Genomic DNA, 13,808 nt, shown 5'->3' with positions numbered 1-13,808 from the left:
TTGAAATAATTAACAACCACAATACCAAAGCCCAGAGATAGTGATACACCTTTTAGTGTAGTATATCTTCCAAAGTGTAGTTAAAGAAAAATCTTAGTTCTGAGTAAAAGAAGCATGTGATTTCATGTAGTTTGAGTGTCAGAATCTCAATATCAGTGATCAGGTGTGTGTATGAGGGAGTGGGGAGAGGGTGGCAAGGGAGTTTGGTCTGAAGCATCATAGTTGGAGATTTTTTTTTTTTCTGCCTCGGGCTTTATAACGACAAAGAAAGGGTTGGTTGAAAATGACAGGGCCCACTCTCCACAATGAGAACCATGTTAGACTTAGCATACATAAAGTATATAGGCAACAAATTATGAAGGAGGGAGTTTCAAACTGCCTCCCACTTTCCATAATATGTCCAAGCAATATAACACTTTCCCTGTAGGACTTTCTTTTCAATAGTGGAAGGGATTGTGAGGCCCCAGCACTTCTGGAAATGGAGAGGATACTTATGCATCTGTAAAGGAACGCTATGCACTGAATTCTGTCCCTGCAAAAAAAGATAAGTTGAAATCTGACAAGGGATTTATATCCAGAATATATAGCAAACTCCTAAAACTCAACAACAACAACAAAAACAAACAACCCAATTCAAAAATGGGCAAAAGTCTTGAATAGACATTTCTCCAAGAGGATATACAATTGGACAGCAAGCATATGCAAAGATGCTCATCACTAATCATCAGGAAATGCAAATCAAAACCCAATGAGACACCACCTCACACCCATCAAGATGGCTACTATCAAAAAACAGAAAATAACTAGTGTTGGTGCAAATGTGGAGAAAATTGGAGCTCTTATGCACTGTTGGTGGGAATGCAAACTGGTACAGCTGCTGTGAAAATAGTATGGTGAGTTTTCAAAAAATTAAAAATAGAATTGCCATATGATCCAGCAATTTCACTTCTGGGTATATACCCAAATGAATAGAAAGCAGGATCTTGAAGAGATATTTGTACACCTATGTTCATTGCAGCGTTATTAAAAATGTTTAAAACATAGAAGTAACCCAAGAATCCATCAGTAGAAAAAAGGATAAGCAAAATGTAGTACACACACACACACATACACACACACACACAGAGTAGAATATTATTCAGCCTTAAAAAATATTATGCAACATATTCAGCAATATGCTACAATATGGATAAGATTTTAAGACATTTTGCTAAGTGAAACAAGCCAGTCACAAAAAGATAAATACTATATGATTGCATTTATGTGAGGTACTTACAGTCGTAGTAAAATGGTGGTTGCCAGGGCTGGGAGAAGGAAGGGGATGGAGGTTTAATGAGTATAGAATTTCAGTTTTACAAAACTGTAAGAATTGTGGAATGCAAGGTGAAGATGCTTGTACAATAAGATGAATGCATCTAATCCCACTGAACTGAAACTTAAAAATGGTTAAGATGGTAACTTTTACAGCATGTGTATTTTACTACTATCAAAATAATTGGGGGAAAAAAAAGAGAAAAATCTTCTCTAGAATTTTATGGTCCCAGGTAAATACCATGAGAATAAAAACATAAACTAGGCCTTTTCAAGATGCTCATATTCAACATCAGATAGCTTTATTAATAAACAGTAAGTGGTGCTATGCCAAATAAATAAAATCTTGGCTTTTGATATTTTCATTCAAAAGGGTAAAAGAAACTAATTGTGTGTTACTATTCATGCTGACAATAAGGGGCAAGTTTTAATTTAAATAAATTCTTTAAACATTAAAAAAAAAAAAAAGATATGTTGGGTTTCTAGTCCCCCATTGCTCAGAATGTGACCTCATTTGCAGATAGGGTCTTTACGAAGGAAATCAAGTTTAAAGCGAGTTATTAGGGTGGGCCCTAATCCACTAGTGTCCTCACAGAAAGTGAAATTTGGACACAGACAGACATAGAAGAAAGACAACATGAAGAGACACAGGGAGAAGATGGCCACCCACAAGCCAAGAAGAGAGAGGCCCAGAACAGATTCTTCGCTCACAGCCTGCAGAAGGAACCAATGCTGCAGACACCTTGATCCCAGACTTCTGGCCTCCAAGATTAGAAGAAAATAAATTTCTGTTGTTTAAACCACCTAGTCTGCTCTACTTTGTTATGGCGGCCCTAGCAAACAAATACCAGAGACACCGGTGATTCTGTGATGCACCCCTTAGCTGTCTCTTCAGGGCCTGCTTGATCAACAGTGTGGAGAATCTTAGGGGTCCCCACTCTGGCTCCAGTCCCTCCTCATGAGGAACCATTGTAAACCCATGACTAGGGGGGCTAGAGCTGGCGAGACAGTCTATGATTGAGTCCCTCCCTCAGTCTAGAGCAACTGTGGCCCAGATGATCCTACGTACATTGAACCTTCCATTATCTGGTGTTTCTACACACAGATAGCCCCTGGTCTTCCTCTTCTTGGAGTGACCTGGGTTTGATCTCCTTTAATTTTCTGTCTTCCTTCAGTGCATGGTGATAATGGAAAAGGTGTGATGGCTCCTTTGGTGGAAGAATTTTACCTGGAGATTTCATTGAAGATGGCCCCTCTGTCTGTAACACTGCGACACTTGCCGAGAATGGTCACTAACCATCCTCTGAGCAATGCTAACAGACAATTACTGCTTCAACATTTGCCCTACCATATCATTTGGTTTTACTGAACATCTAGATGAAGCAGCTAGTTGCCCCTGACAGTGACTGCCATGGAAACCCAGGCTTGACTTGCAGCCACCATGGCTGGTTCTGTTTTAGTGAGGGACCCAGGCTGATGAGCACGTCTATCAGCTGAAGCCTCTGTTGCTTTAACTCTTTTGGATTCTCGGTCACACTCTCACCATTTGCAGATCAATACCTATGATTTCTGAGGTTGTCAGGCAAGAAGGGGATGGTTTTGAAAAGTCTACCCCCATTTCCGGAAACCCAATTCAAAATGCACTATAAAACTACAAATACATAACACGAACACACGTTTGTATTTATTTGTATTTTCATAAAGAAAATAGGTAAGAAGACAAAGCAAGAATGATTACCAACAAAGGAGCGAGGGAAGTAGAGAACTGGGATGAAGGGGTAGGAGACGACGATGAACCTTCACAGGTGCTTTAGAGTTCTAACTTTTCCTTTTTTTAAACAAAATGGTTTTTAATTGAAATATAATTAACATACAGTGTTATATTAGTTTCAGGTGTACAATACGATTCAAGAAGTATTCTGACCTTTGAGTCATATACTTGAATTACCTATTAAAAATCAATTTTTATTTTTTTTAAAGATTTATTTATTTATTCATGATAGACATGGGGAGAGAGAGAGAGGCAGAGACACAGGCAGAAGGAGAAGCAGGTTCCATGCCGGGAGCCTGACACAGGACTCGATCCTGGGACTCCAGGATCGCGCCCTGGGCCAAAGGCAGATGCTAAACTGCTGAGCCACCCAGGGATCCCCAAAATCAATTTTTAATTTAAAAAAATGCACCGTCTGTTGAAAAGATTCTCAAAGTCCTATTTTTGTTTATGAAACACACCCTACGTAATTTGCTAAAAGTGATATTCCTTTACACGCTCACATTACCCTATGTTTAAAAATGGTGACAGTCTATTTGTTTGGCATAAACGAGAACCTGTAGAACGTGTTGATGATAATGCCAGAATGTGCGCTCAATGCTAGAGTAGGATTTTGGAAGACTTTGACCTCATGGTTTGGGCTTCACGAGAAACCAGCTGAGTGGCCTTGGACTAACCACTGAACCTTTCTGTTCCTCATCTCTTCCTCTGTAACTCCAGCTTAATTCCACCTGTTTACTGTGCTCTCAGGTTTGTTTCGTAGCCCCCATGTGAAAATATTTTGAAAGTGCCATCACCACCATCTTGACAGTTTCCAATCGAGCATGTGAAGCTAAAGGCCATTGCAGAACATACGAAGGCTAAAATGAGACCTGGTACAGTTTCTAGAATATTTGTGTGTGTCTCTCTGGCACTGTCCAGAGACTAGAGTCCCTCAAAGGATGGATGTAGATTTTTTTTTTTTCCCAACTCTCACTCACACCAAGCAATTTGCTAAGAGTTGGAAGGGTTGTTTACTACTACTACTACTACTACTATTACTACTACTACTACTACTAATAATAATAATAAAGGTAGAGGCAAAGGGAGGCATAAAGTAGTCTCTTCGTCTGGGCCAGCAAAGGAACTCTGGTCCTGCAAACAAATGACAAGTAGTAAGAATGCTTGGTGGTGGCTTAAGATATTTAAGCTTCTAATCCTCTTGCTTCCCTCCCCTAAAAACACACGAAATTAAGGAACAGGCAAGAAAGGTGGTAAAGATTCCTGGAAGAGGTTTCAAGAAGGAGACAGGAAAAACAAGAAAATAAAGAGCACAATGTGTCCTGACACGTAGATATATATTTCCCTTTAGATTTCTCTTCCCCCTAGAACCATATCCAGGATTTTGTCTTTTCTTAACAAGAGTTTGGAAGGAAAGTTTGACATAATCCCCAGAACTGTAAAACCTCTTTGTGTGGCCGTCACCGGAATGCTTTTCTTACATTCCCTCAAGAAGCCAACCTACAATGTGGCAAGTTCTGGAAGCCAGGAAGGGAGGTGGTAATCTGAGCAGGGCTGCAGGGCGGCTCCCCTAGGCGCGGCGGTGCAGGGCAGGCGAAGGCGGAGCCCCAGCTCCTCCCGGCCTCAAACTGGGCCCCTCCTAGTGCCCCAGGGGAAAAGGAGGAGAGACCTACATTTAAAAAGGCAGGAACCTACCAACTGCAGAAATCCTAAAATGCCGGGTGCTAATTCCCACTTGGGAGGTCAAATTAAGGTCAGAATAATTAACTAAGCATCTCTCTGAAAACCTCCTATTTTAAGGGGTTGGGCCAGGCTGGCAACACCTCAAATCATTAACTAAACCTAACTTGGTCTTTAAAACTTAACCTAGGACTGTTTTGTTTTGTTGTGTTGTGTTTTTGTTTTTGTTTTTGTTTTTGTTTCTTTGCCTGAGCCAATTCTTCTGGTGGCATTTCTGTTACTTCCTGTTTGTGACTGAGCTTTCCTTGCCCTACTTCCTTTTGGGGGGGCTTGGGTGGCCTGTAATACCATTTCCATTTAGATGTATGGAAAAGGTGTGTGTGTGTGTGTGTGTGTGTGTGTGTGTACACACGTGCATGCACACGTGCTGGATTGGAAGGGAAGGAAATAATAACTTGCGTTCAATTTCTATGTTCTAAAACTCTTTTTCTCATACAGTCTCATTCTTTCATTTACTTTCCACAACAGCAGGAGGGGTTAAGCAGTATCATTATGCTCAAAGTGGAGATAAACTGAAGCTTAAAAAGGTTAGTGTTCAAGGTCACTCATCTAATACAGGAGCAGAACCTGAGTCTGACCCCCTTGAGTCTGAATCCAAATCTGAAGTTCTTTTCGTTTGACTCTTGAGGGAGAAGCCAAAATTTAATTTGATTGGCCAAATTCTATTCAGAAGTATTTGCTCCATTTTAATTACAGAGTTGATTTCTGAAATGTAAAGAAAAGACTCAGCTCAGGCCTTTCACCAGAGCAATGGAACAATTCTTGAGGCTCTGCTATTTCGTTTTTTTGGCAGCATCTCTGCAGTCTTACAACATGGCTATTTCCAGGGCCAGGCTGGGGTGTTCCTGCTTCCCCTGAACCCCGGGGTGCGTTGTCAGTGGCAGGCAATAGGGGGAGCATGTGTGTAAGAGGAGGGAAGCCACTTGGGCTCAAGCAGGAAATGTCTGAGATCATGTGTCCTTAACAGGCCTGGATTGGAAAAGTTGCGTGTATGTTGCTGGTTTTGTTTTTTTTTTTTTCTTCCCTGACTGAACCCTTAAAACTCCAGCCTTCTCTGCAAAGATTTGTGCTTACTGATTCGTAGGGTGGAAAAAATCAGCCTGAGGGAGCTGTAAAAAGAAGTCACCTTTATGCCTACTGGGCCAAAGGGAGTGAACTTCTCAGTCTCCACCTTGCCTCTGAGGAAAGGCTCCAGCTCTGGGCCTCAGCAGGGCAGGGTAGGCCCTTGAAGCTTTGTCTCTGTGTCAGGGGAGAAGACACAGAGGCCCAGACAATGGGTTGTCTTGGGTTCTGAGAGGAGAGAAATTTGTCCAGTTGGTAGCAAGAGAATTAGAATGTCCACTGCAGGAATGGAGAGATGTGTGTCTTTTTTTTTTTTTTTAAAACTATATTTCTGCCTTCCAGAACAGTGCAGGTGGCTGGCTTGGCTCTAGGTACTTTTACAAGGTACTAACTCTGACAGAGCCTGTTAAGTTATGCTGCTTTTGACAAGGGCCTTGAAGTGAGATGGAAAAGAAACAAATACGTCTGGCATTGCATGACCCTAAGCCCAGAGTGAGGCTGGGGAGAAGCTTCTGAGGCCTGTGCTAGTTCTGGAATGGCTTTGAGTGCTGACAGGCCACTCTGAATCTGGGGTGTAGCCTTCTCTCTTTTTTCTTTTCTGGACCCAAACTGTAATTTCTTAACCTGGGAAAGAAAAGTTGCAGGGGGGAGATATTCTGAGGGCTGGTTGGCAACAATCTCCTTTCCAGCTGGAGACAAGAAGCAGGAGCTAATGTTGGCCTACACTTCGGATTTGTATATAGAAGATAATTGATCTTGTGTTGTGAATGGAGGTTATTTACAGAAAACATGTTTTGGTCTTGGTTCCAAATACACATGAAATTTGTACTCTAATGCACTTGTTCCTGATTTTTTCTTTTCTTTTCTTCTTTGGCTTCAAATGTTGACTTTGTTGGGTATTTTTCTAGAGCAGTAGAAAAGATCTTAACCAAAATTTAAAAGTCCTACGTAGGCATCTCTGTCTTCATGATGTGCTAAGGATCAAAACTCCCTTCACTGTGAATAAGTTTAAAAAGATGTAATCAGGGTGACCAAAATGAAAATGGACTAAATGGTGACCCACTAAGAATAGGTGGTACTAATAATGGTCTCTGGATCTCCGTTCTCATCCAGATTTCCCCTAATATAAAGTGATACCTGCTCCTCGTTTATACCTCTCATCATAGCAATACCTATATGTCCCCTGATATAAAGTGATACCTATATGTTAAGTTATGTGTTATAAGGAATTTAAGTACTCTGGAATGTTTCTCACTTCTCAAGGCCAATCAGGAAATTTACACTTGCAAAAACCCTAGTGCAAGTAGGTCACTTACTTAATCACCTTTGATGGAGAACCCACTATGCTAGGCATAGGAAACAAAGGTGAAGATCCTTTCTTGAATAACTTGCTGTCTGGTGCGAGGCCTCATGTTCCCTTGTACGTGTGCTTATACATGTGAGTGGCCAGAAGACTATCCTGAGAGAATGCAGCAAAGACAGTATAAATCTACCTGCATACACCATAGTCCTTGCTGGGGTTAGGGCCCAGGCTACGAGGGCTGGAATCCTGGCTCTACCGTTTGCTAGCTGTGTGACTGGGGCAGATTTCTGAACCTGTCTGAGACTCAGTTTCAACATTTTTATAATTATGGGAAGAATAATGGTACCCATGTCACGGGTTTGTTGTTTTTCTGTGAGGATTCAACGAGCTGCACCATAGTAAGCAGTCCACGTGTGTCGCTGGTGATAACGAAAATGTGGTGGTGGTGGTGGTGGTGGTGGGGTCAGGATGAGGGAGAGGAAATGGAGAACAGCAGGGTCAGGAGTTTCAGTGGGGGAAAAGAGGGGAATGTGAAGGGTAAAGAACATTCTGGAAGAGGCCCCCCATTGTGCTCTAATAGCCCTCCAAGATGTGCACTGGAGTTTAAGAACCACTGAGCTGTGTGGGAAGCTGTGGATTTTTTTTTTTTTTTAAGATTTTATTTATTTGAGAGAGAGAGAGAGCTCCAGTGCACAGTGGGCGGAGCGGTAGAGGTAGAAGCATACTCCCCGCTGAGCAGGGATTCCTGAGCAGGGATTCCAACAGGGCGCAGGATTCCAGGACCCCAACATGGGGCTCGATCCCAGGACCCCGGGATCGTGACCTGAGCCGAAGGCAGATGCTTAACCAACTGAGCCTCCCAGGTGCCACCCAGCTGTGGATTTTAAGTAAGGGGATGATATGCTTGGATTTCTGTTTTGGGAGAGAACACAGTGGTGGCTGTTAGTGGGATGGGTCCGAGATGGGGTACAGGAGGCAGGACAACGGGTCTCAGGGAGGAGGGATGAGGAGCTAGGGAATATGTAGGGAGGGGGTGTGTGGGTAGGACAAGAGAGGTAGGGGTCCCGGGACTAGCTAGAGGACATAAAATAGGAAGCAGACCTGGTTTAGTCATTGGACTTAGGGGCGAGGAAGAACGGGAGGCGAGGGTGAGCCCAGGGACAGTGAACACAGGGCTTTTAATACCAATGACTAAACAGTGCCTCTGTGGTCTCACAGAGGCCGCTCAAGGGCCCCTCCTTGTCCCCCTGCGAGGTGACTGACAGCGCAGATTGGCATCCGTGCAGGAGGTCTGGCTCCTCTGGAATGCGCCGTGCTCTGCAACCACAGACACCACCTCCCCGGTGCCCCCCACGGCCCAGGGAGTCATTCCTGGTTCCTGCCACATAGGCGATGACTCACTCTCCCAGAACAGCTGGTGACCACTGGACTTCTCTCTTCCACAGTTTGGGAGCATTTCCAGGACCTGCCCCTACTACCCAACCCCCCCAAAATGAAGGCGCTTTGACGTACCCTTTAGTGCGAGCTCTCTTAGAAGAGCCGGCCACCCACATCTCTGGGATCGGAGCAGCTCTGCTCCAAAATTATACTCACATTGTTGTTCTGTCTGCCTCTTAACTCAGATTATTAACCCTTCCTATTGCCACATCCGAAGTAGAGAGTTTGCAAGAGGGAAGGTAATAGTAGATCCAGTAACAATGACACGTCTTTCCTTTAAAGCCGGGTTTCTTAGGTGTGTACCCCCATCTACATCAAGATCACTTGCGGTTTGGGTAAAAATGCAGATTCCCAGGTCCTACCATACACGGACTGAATTGCTAGGAGAGGGAAGTGGGGTCAGAAAACCAAGGAATTTATATTTTAATTTTTAATAAGCATCCACAAGTGAGTCTCAAATTACCAACTGAATAGCAACAGTGATGGCTCTAGAATTTTGCTTTCTGGCGTTTCTGACTCACTATGCAGCCAGAACGACCTCAGTCCTCTGGGCTCCTCTAGCTCACTTGGAGGAAGGCAGTGCATCCTGCCCTGGGGAGAACAGCCACTCTAGAGGCTACCAAATCAGTGCTACTGATGTTCTGTTCATCTCTTGAGGTCCTGGGGGGCAGCAAATTAGGCACAGGCACATAAAACAAGTCAAACATATCTGTTCTATTGATTGTCTATTTAAGACAAATGCAGGGTGTTTGTCTGGCTCAGTCCACGGAGCAGGTGACTCTTGATCTCAGGGTCATGAGTTCGAGCACCACATGGGGCAGACAGTTTACTTAAAAATAAAGAACAAAGAGAACTTCTTTAAAAAAAAAAAAAAAAAGACAAATGCATTCTCATATTCAAAATAGTAGTGTTGGGTTACATTACAGTATTCTTCTTTGAAAAGACTAATTTAAATGTGCTCCCAAATTCCAAGTAGTGGTATTAACTCACCCCCCGCGCCCCACCTCCTCCCCCGCCCCGGTAAAATAGTTTTGATTGCTTATTTTAGTTGGAGTAATGGATTTCTACTAAATGAAATCCTCGTTCACCTTTTCCCTTTATGGTCAATGACTAACTAAGATCAGCAAAGCAATTTGTGTGTGGACCTAACTCGGATGCTGTGCGGAGTTTAACTGAGCCCCTGATGGTGTTACTGGAAGGCACTATCGTCAAAGTGGAACATGGGAAACTGAGGAACATGGAAAAGCAAGAGGCACGTAGGTTCAAAACCTCTACTGAGAAACAAATTCACTAGAGGGTTCTGGGTAATTGGATTTGGTTTTCTTGTTCAGCAAGTATTCACTGAGGTCTGAACATAGCATTGACCTAAGGGCTGGAGGGATAGGAAGGCAGAAAAGGCTCGAACCGCACCCTTGGGGAGCCTACGGTCAGGCTGGCAAGATGAGACAAGCAGTTCAAGATCAAATACCAATACTAGGCAGTAAACGTTAATGAGCGGTTGGACATCACGTGCTGGCATAGGAGGCAGAGAGCTCACCCAGGCAGGAAGTCGGAGGACCTGGAGCTGCCCTGAAAAGTTGCAAAATATAGGGAGAGACAGATGAAAGTGGTGGGTCTCTATGTAGAGACCTCGTGAGCAAAGGCACAACACTGGGAAGAGACAGTCCCTGCTGGGCCCAGGGAGCAAAAAGGTGTGGAGGGAGTCCCGGGGCTAGGGCTGGAAATGCTAAAAGATGACGTTCAGGTGTCATTTCTAAGCATTTACCAAATATTTACAATGGGTCAGGCACTTTGTTCAGACCTTGATGGACATTTTCTTGTTTGGGTCTTACAACAGCCCTGCGGGGCCAGAGTTATCCCATGTTCCATTTTAATGTGGGGACCTTGGGGTTCAGAGAGCCCATAACTAGCCCAAAGTCATGTTGCTAGCGGAGGAGAAGCCAGGAGCCAAACCCAGGTCTACTAACTTTCAAAGTTTGTGTGATTCTTGAGGGTTATTTTGTCCTTTTTTCCTCTTTTTCAGACCCTATTGCTGCTTGCAAGAGAGGCTTAGTGGGGAGAATAAATCAAGGCCAGGAGCCTAGGTGACCCTCTTGCCCTGGTGGCCTGTAGCCTCTGCCTAGAGAAGGCCGTATTTCTTGTCCCACTCACAGAGCCCCAGAGTGGCACCAAGGCCGGAAGGGGTGCGCCGATATTCCTTCTTTGGTCCTTTTGGTCCTTCTGCTTTATGTCTGCACTTTTGAGATCTCTGATAGTATTTCCTTAAAAGCAGAAAAATGAGAAGCTGTTACCTACCCTATGCTAAATACTCTGTGTGCTGTGCAGACTTCATTGGATTCAAATTTAATCACGAGTAACTGAAAACTCCCTCCAAATTGAACTCATTCAAAAGTTAGTCCATTCCTTTCTCTTGTAATGAATCCAGAGGGAGGTGGCTTAAGGGCCACATAGAGTGGTTCTCTCAAACTTCACAGGAGTACGGGTCTTTCTTCTCCCTTTGCCACATCTTTAGTGTTCTGCCTCTTGGTGCCAAGAGGGCTGCTTGAGCTCTAGCCATCACTTCCACATTCTAACCAGCAGGAAAAAGAAGAGGGCAAGAAGGCATTTCGTTTCCAATTGGAGGACCTGCCCTAGAAATTGCCCATGACCTTGCCATGTGTAACTCATTGGCGAGAACTCAGTCAAATGGAGCAGCTGGCTCCAGGGCTACTGAGCGATGTACTACTTCGAGATCTTTATTCCAGGCTGCTATGTGCCCTGGTAAAAATCCATTGCTAGAGAAGAAAGAGAAAATAGGTATTTAGGTACGTGTGGAGCAGCATCTGCCACAATCCTTGTATTTGATCCTTATTATCATACAATCCCGCGAGTCGGGTGTGTCATTTTAGAGGAGGAACTCGAGGCTCCGAGAGGTTCACTTGCCTAAGGTCACACAGCTATCAACGAAGGAAGAATGGGGACCCACCAACTAGCTGGCTCCTAAGCCTGTATGACCAGCGCCCCAACCCCATCCTGGACAGAGAATAAAGAAATCGGATTGTCCATTCATCACACCTGGGCCGTTAATACTCTCTTCCTTTTTCTTCTTCCCAGCTAAGATGTAGGCATCCCCTTCGTGCCTCAGTTTGGATGAGAAAGAGTTAACATTTTTTTCAAAACAAGTGTGGCTGAGAAACCAAGGAGAAAAAGAAACCACAAGGTAACGAAATGGCTGGGCGTAGAAGCACAGATTTAGCGTCCTGAGATAACAAGGGCCGGCCAAGGGACTGCCCGCGCTGGGACAGCACAGACGACGTGGACCCGCAGGCTGGATTGGAAGGACACACAGGAGTGGGGCCTTGCCGGGCCTTCCACCGGTCGTCCTTGAATGTGCCTGAGGCCCATTCATCCTCCAGCAGGTCCATCTCCACCCCCTCGCCAGGAGGTACTTGGCAGGGACCCAGGCTGGTGCCTGGAGCCCGCCCCCCCCACTGCCACCTCGCACCCTGGCCCTGGCTCCCTGAATGAGGGCCCCCCTCTGCCTGGGCTCCTAGGAAATCACCACTGGCCCTGAGGCCCTGAGTCCAAGGGAGAAACCTCTAGCTCGCACCTAATTAGCATAGCAAAGGTGACCGACACACCCAACCTGCTGAGTGTTCCAGACCTTCAAAGCCTTTCCTCCTCCGTGTGTACCAAGATTTATTCCCCCAGGTGCTTTCTGCAGATAATTCAGGCACTTCACCTTCGATCTGGGGGATGATTAACCAGAGAAAAGATAATCTTAGTCTGCGTGGTAGGATTGATCTCTACAAAAGGCTGGTTCTCACATAGCCTGGTGGCACTTTTGTTTCTGAATGATTTTGCCACCACCAGCACCCCCCCCCCACCTCTCTCTCTACCTCTCTCTCTCTCTCTCTTTTTCCTCTTTCCTTCTCTCCGTTTTTCCTTCTCTGTCTCTTCACCTCTTCCCTTCTGCCCCCCCCCCCGCACCCCCATGCGATGTGTCTACAGGAGAGCAGCACAGTGTTCATGGGGATGCTCAGCAGAAGCCCTTCCCTGGTCCAGAAGAGGGGAGCCTGTTCAGAGAAAGGCTCCAGGGAGGACGTGGCACGGGGGGGTTGGGGGGGAAACAAGCAGGTATGGAGACGGGTAAAGTCTTTCTGAAAACAGAATGGTTTGTTCTCTAGCTCCACCTGCAAACTGCTTGTCTGTTTTCCTGTGTCTAGAAGTCACCGCCCTTCCACAAAGAAACAAACAGCTACTTCGGGGCTAGGAAAGCCATCTCAAGATGATAGCAGGCCCTGCCTCTCTCAGACCCGTCTCCTTGGTTAGCTGGAGGAGTCGCGGTTTGTTTCAGAAATGATAGGCTTAGGATCTCACGGAGCTGTTTTTTCCCCTGTGGAAGTTTTAGGCTTCGGTGGGGAGGAAATGTTCTGGAAGGCACTGAGTTCCTTCCCCATTCAGGTCTTTCGGACTGGGACACTTTGGGGCCGGACTGCACACCTTCCAGACGCAGACCCAAATACCTTTATCAGGCCCAGCCTGACACGACCCCAAATAGGAAACCAGAGAGCGGGATCCCTGGGTGGCGCAGCGGTTTGGCGCCTGCCTTTGGCCCAGGGCGCGATCCTGGAGACCGGGATCGAATCCCACATCAGGCTCCCGGTGCATGGAGCCTGCTTCTCCCTCTGCCTGTGTCTCTGCCTCTCTCTCTCTCTCTCTCTGTATGACTACATAAATAAAAAAAAAAGAAAAAAAGGAAACCAGAGAGCAGGGCTGACTTCTTCCTCCTTCTCCTGTGTCCACAGCCGTTACCCAGAGTGGATGCCTAGCTCTCCGTTGGGCTGCAAAGAACAGATGCTTTGTTCTCCCCTCTGTGTCGAATGACTTTTATCTGCACGGACTTGTGAAGGCCTAGGACCCTTGGGACCTTGCTCATTTTCAGGGTTTACATGAGAGTCCCGAGTTCAGCACTCAGAAGAGATGTCGCCAAATGTGTAAGAGCAGGGGAGATCTTTTCCCTTCATGAGGTGTGCCATGGCACAAAAAATAAAACTCGTGTCTGTTGGATAGCTGAGCCACAGGTGTGTCCCTCGCCTACCAAACTTGGCTTCTTTCTGAAGACGTGGTGCGTTCCCACATACTGTCATCCAGCCTCGGGAGGTTCGCCAGGCTGGTAGGAGAAGGAATGACCTGGATTTCCTT

The 13,808-nt window shown here is 45.4% G+C and overlaps 1 long non-coding RNA gene across 1 annotated transcript; it reads left to right on the top strand.

Moving 5' to 3' along the window:
* Window positions 1–4,746: 4,746 nt before the first annotated feature.
* LOC121489643 lies at window positions 4,747–13,791 on the top strand. Its single transcript, XR_005987379.1, has 3 exons — window positions 4,747–4,835; window positions 11,718–11,823; window positions 13,412–13,791. It is a non-coding gene; the product is annotated as an uncharacterized LOC121489643 (long non-coding RNA).
* Window positions 13,792–13,808: the final 17 nt, after the last annotated feature.

The sequence above is a fragment of the Vulpes lagopus genome, chromosome 4 (assembly GCF_018345385.1).
Source record: "Vulpes lagopus strain Blue_001 chromosome 4, ASM1834538v1, whole genome shotgun sequence".
NCBI lineage: Eukaryota > Metazoa > Chordata > Mammalia > Carnivora > Canidae > Vulpes > Vulpes lagopus.
This window is presented reverse-complemented; position numbering and strand designations above follow the sequence as displayed.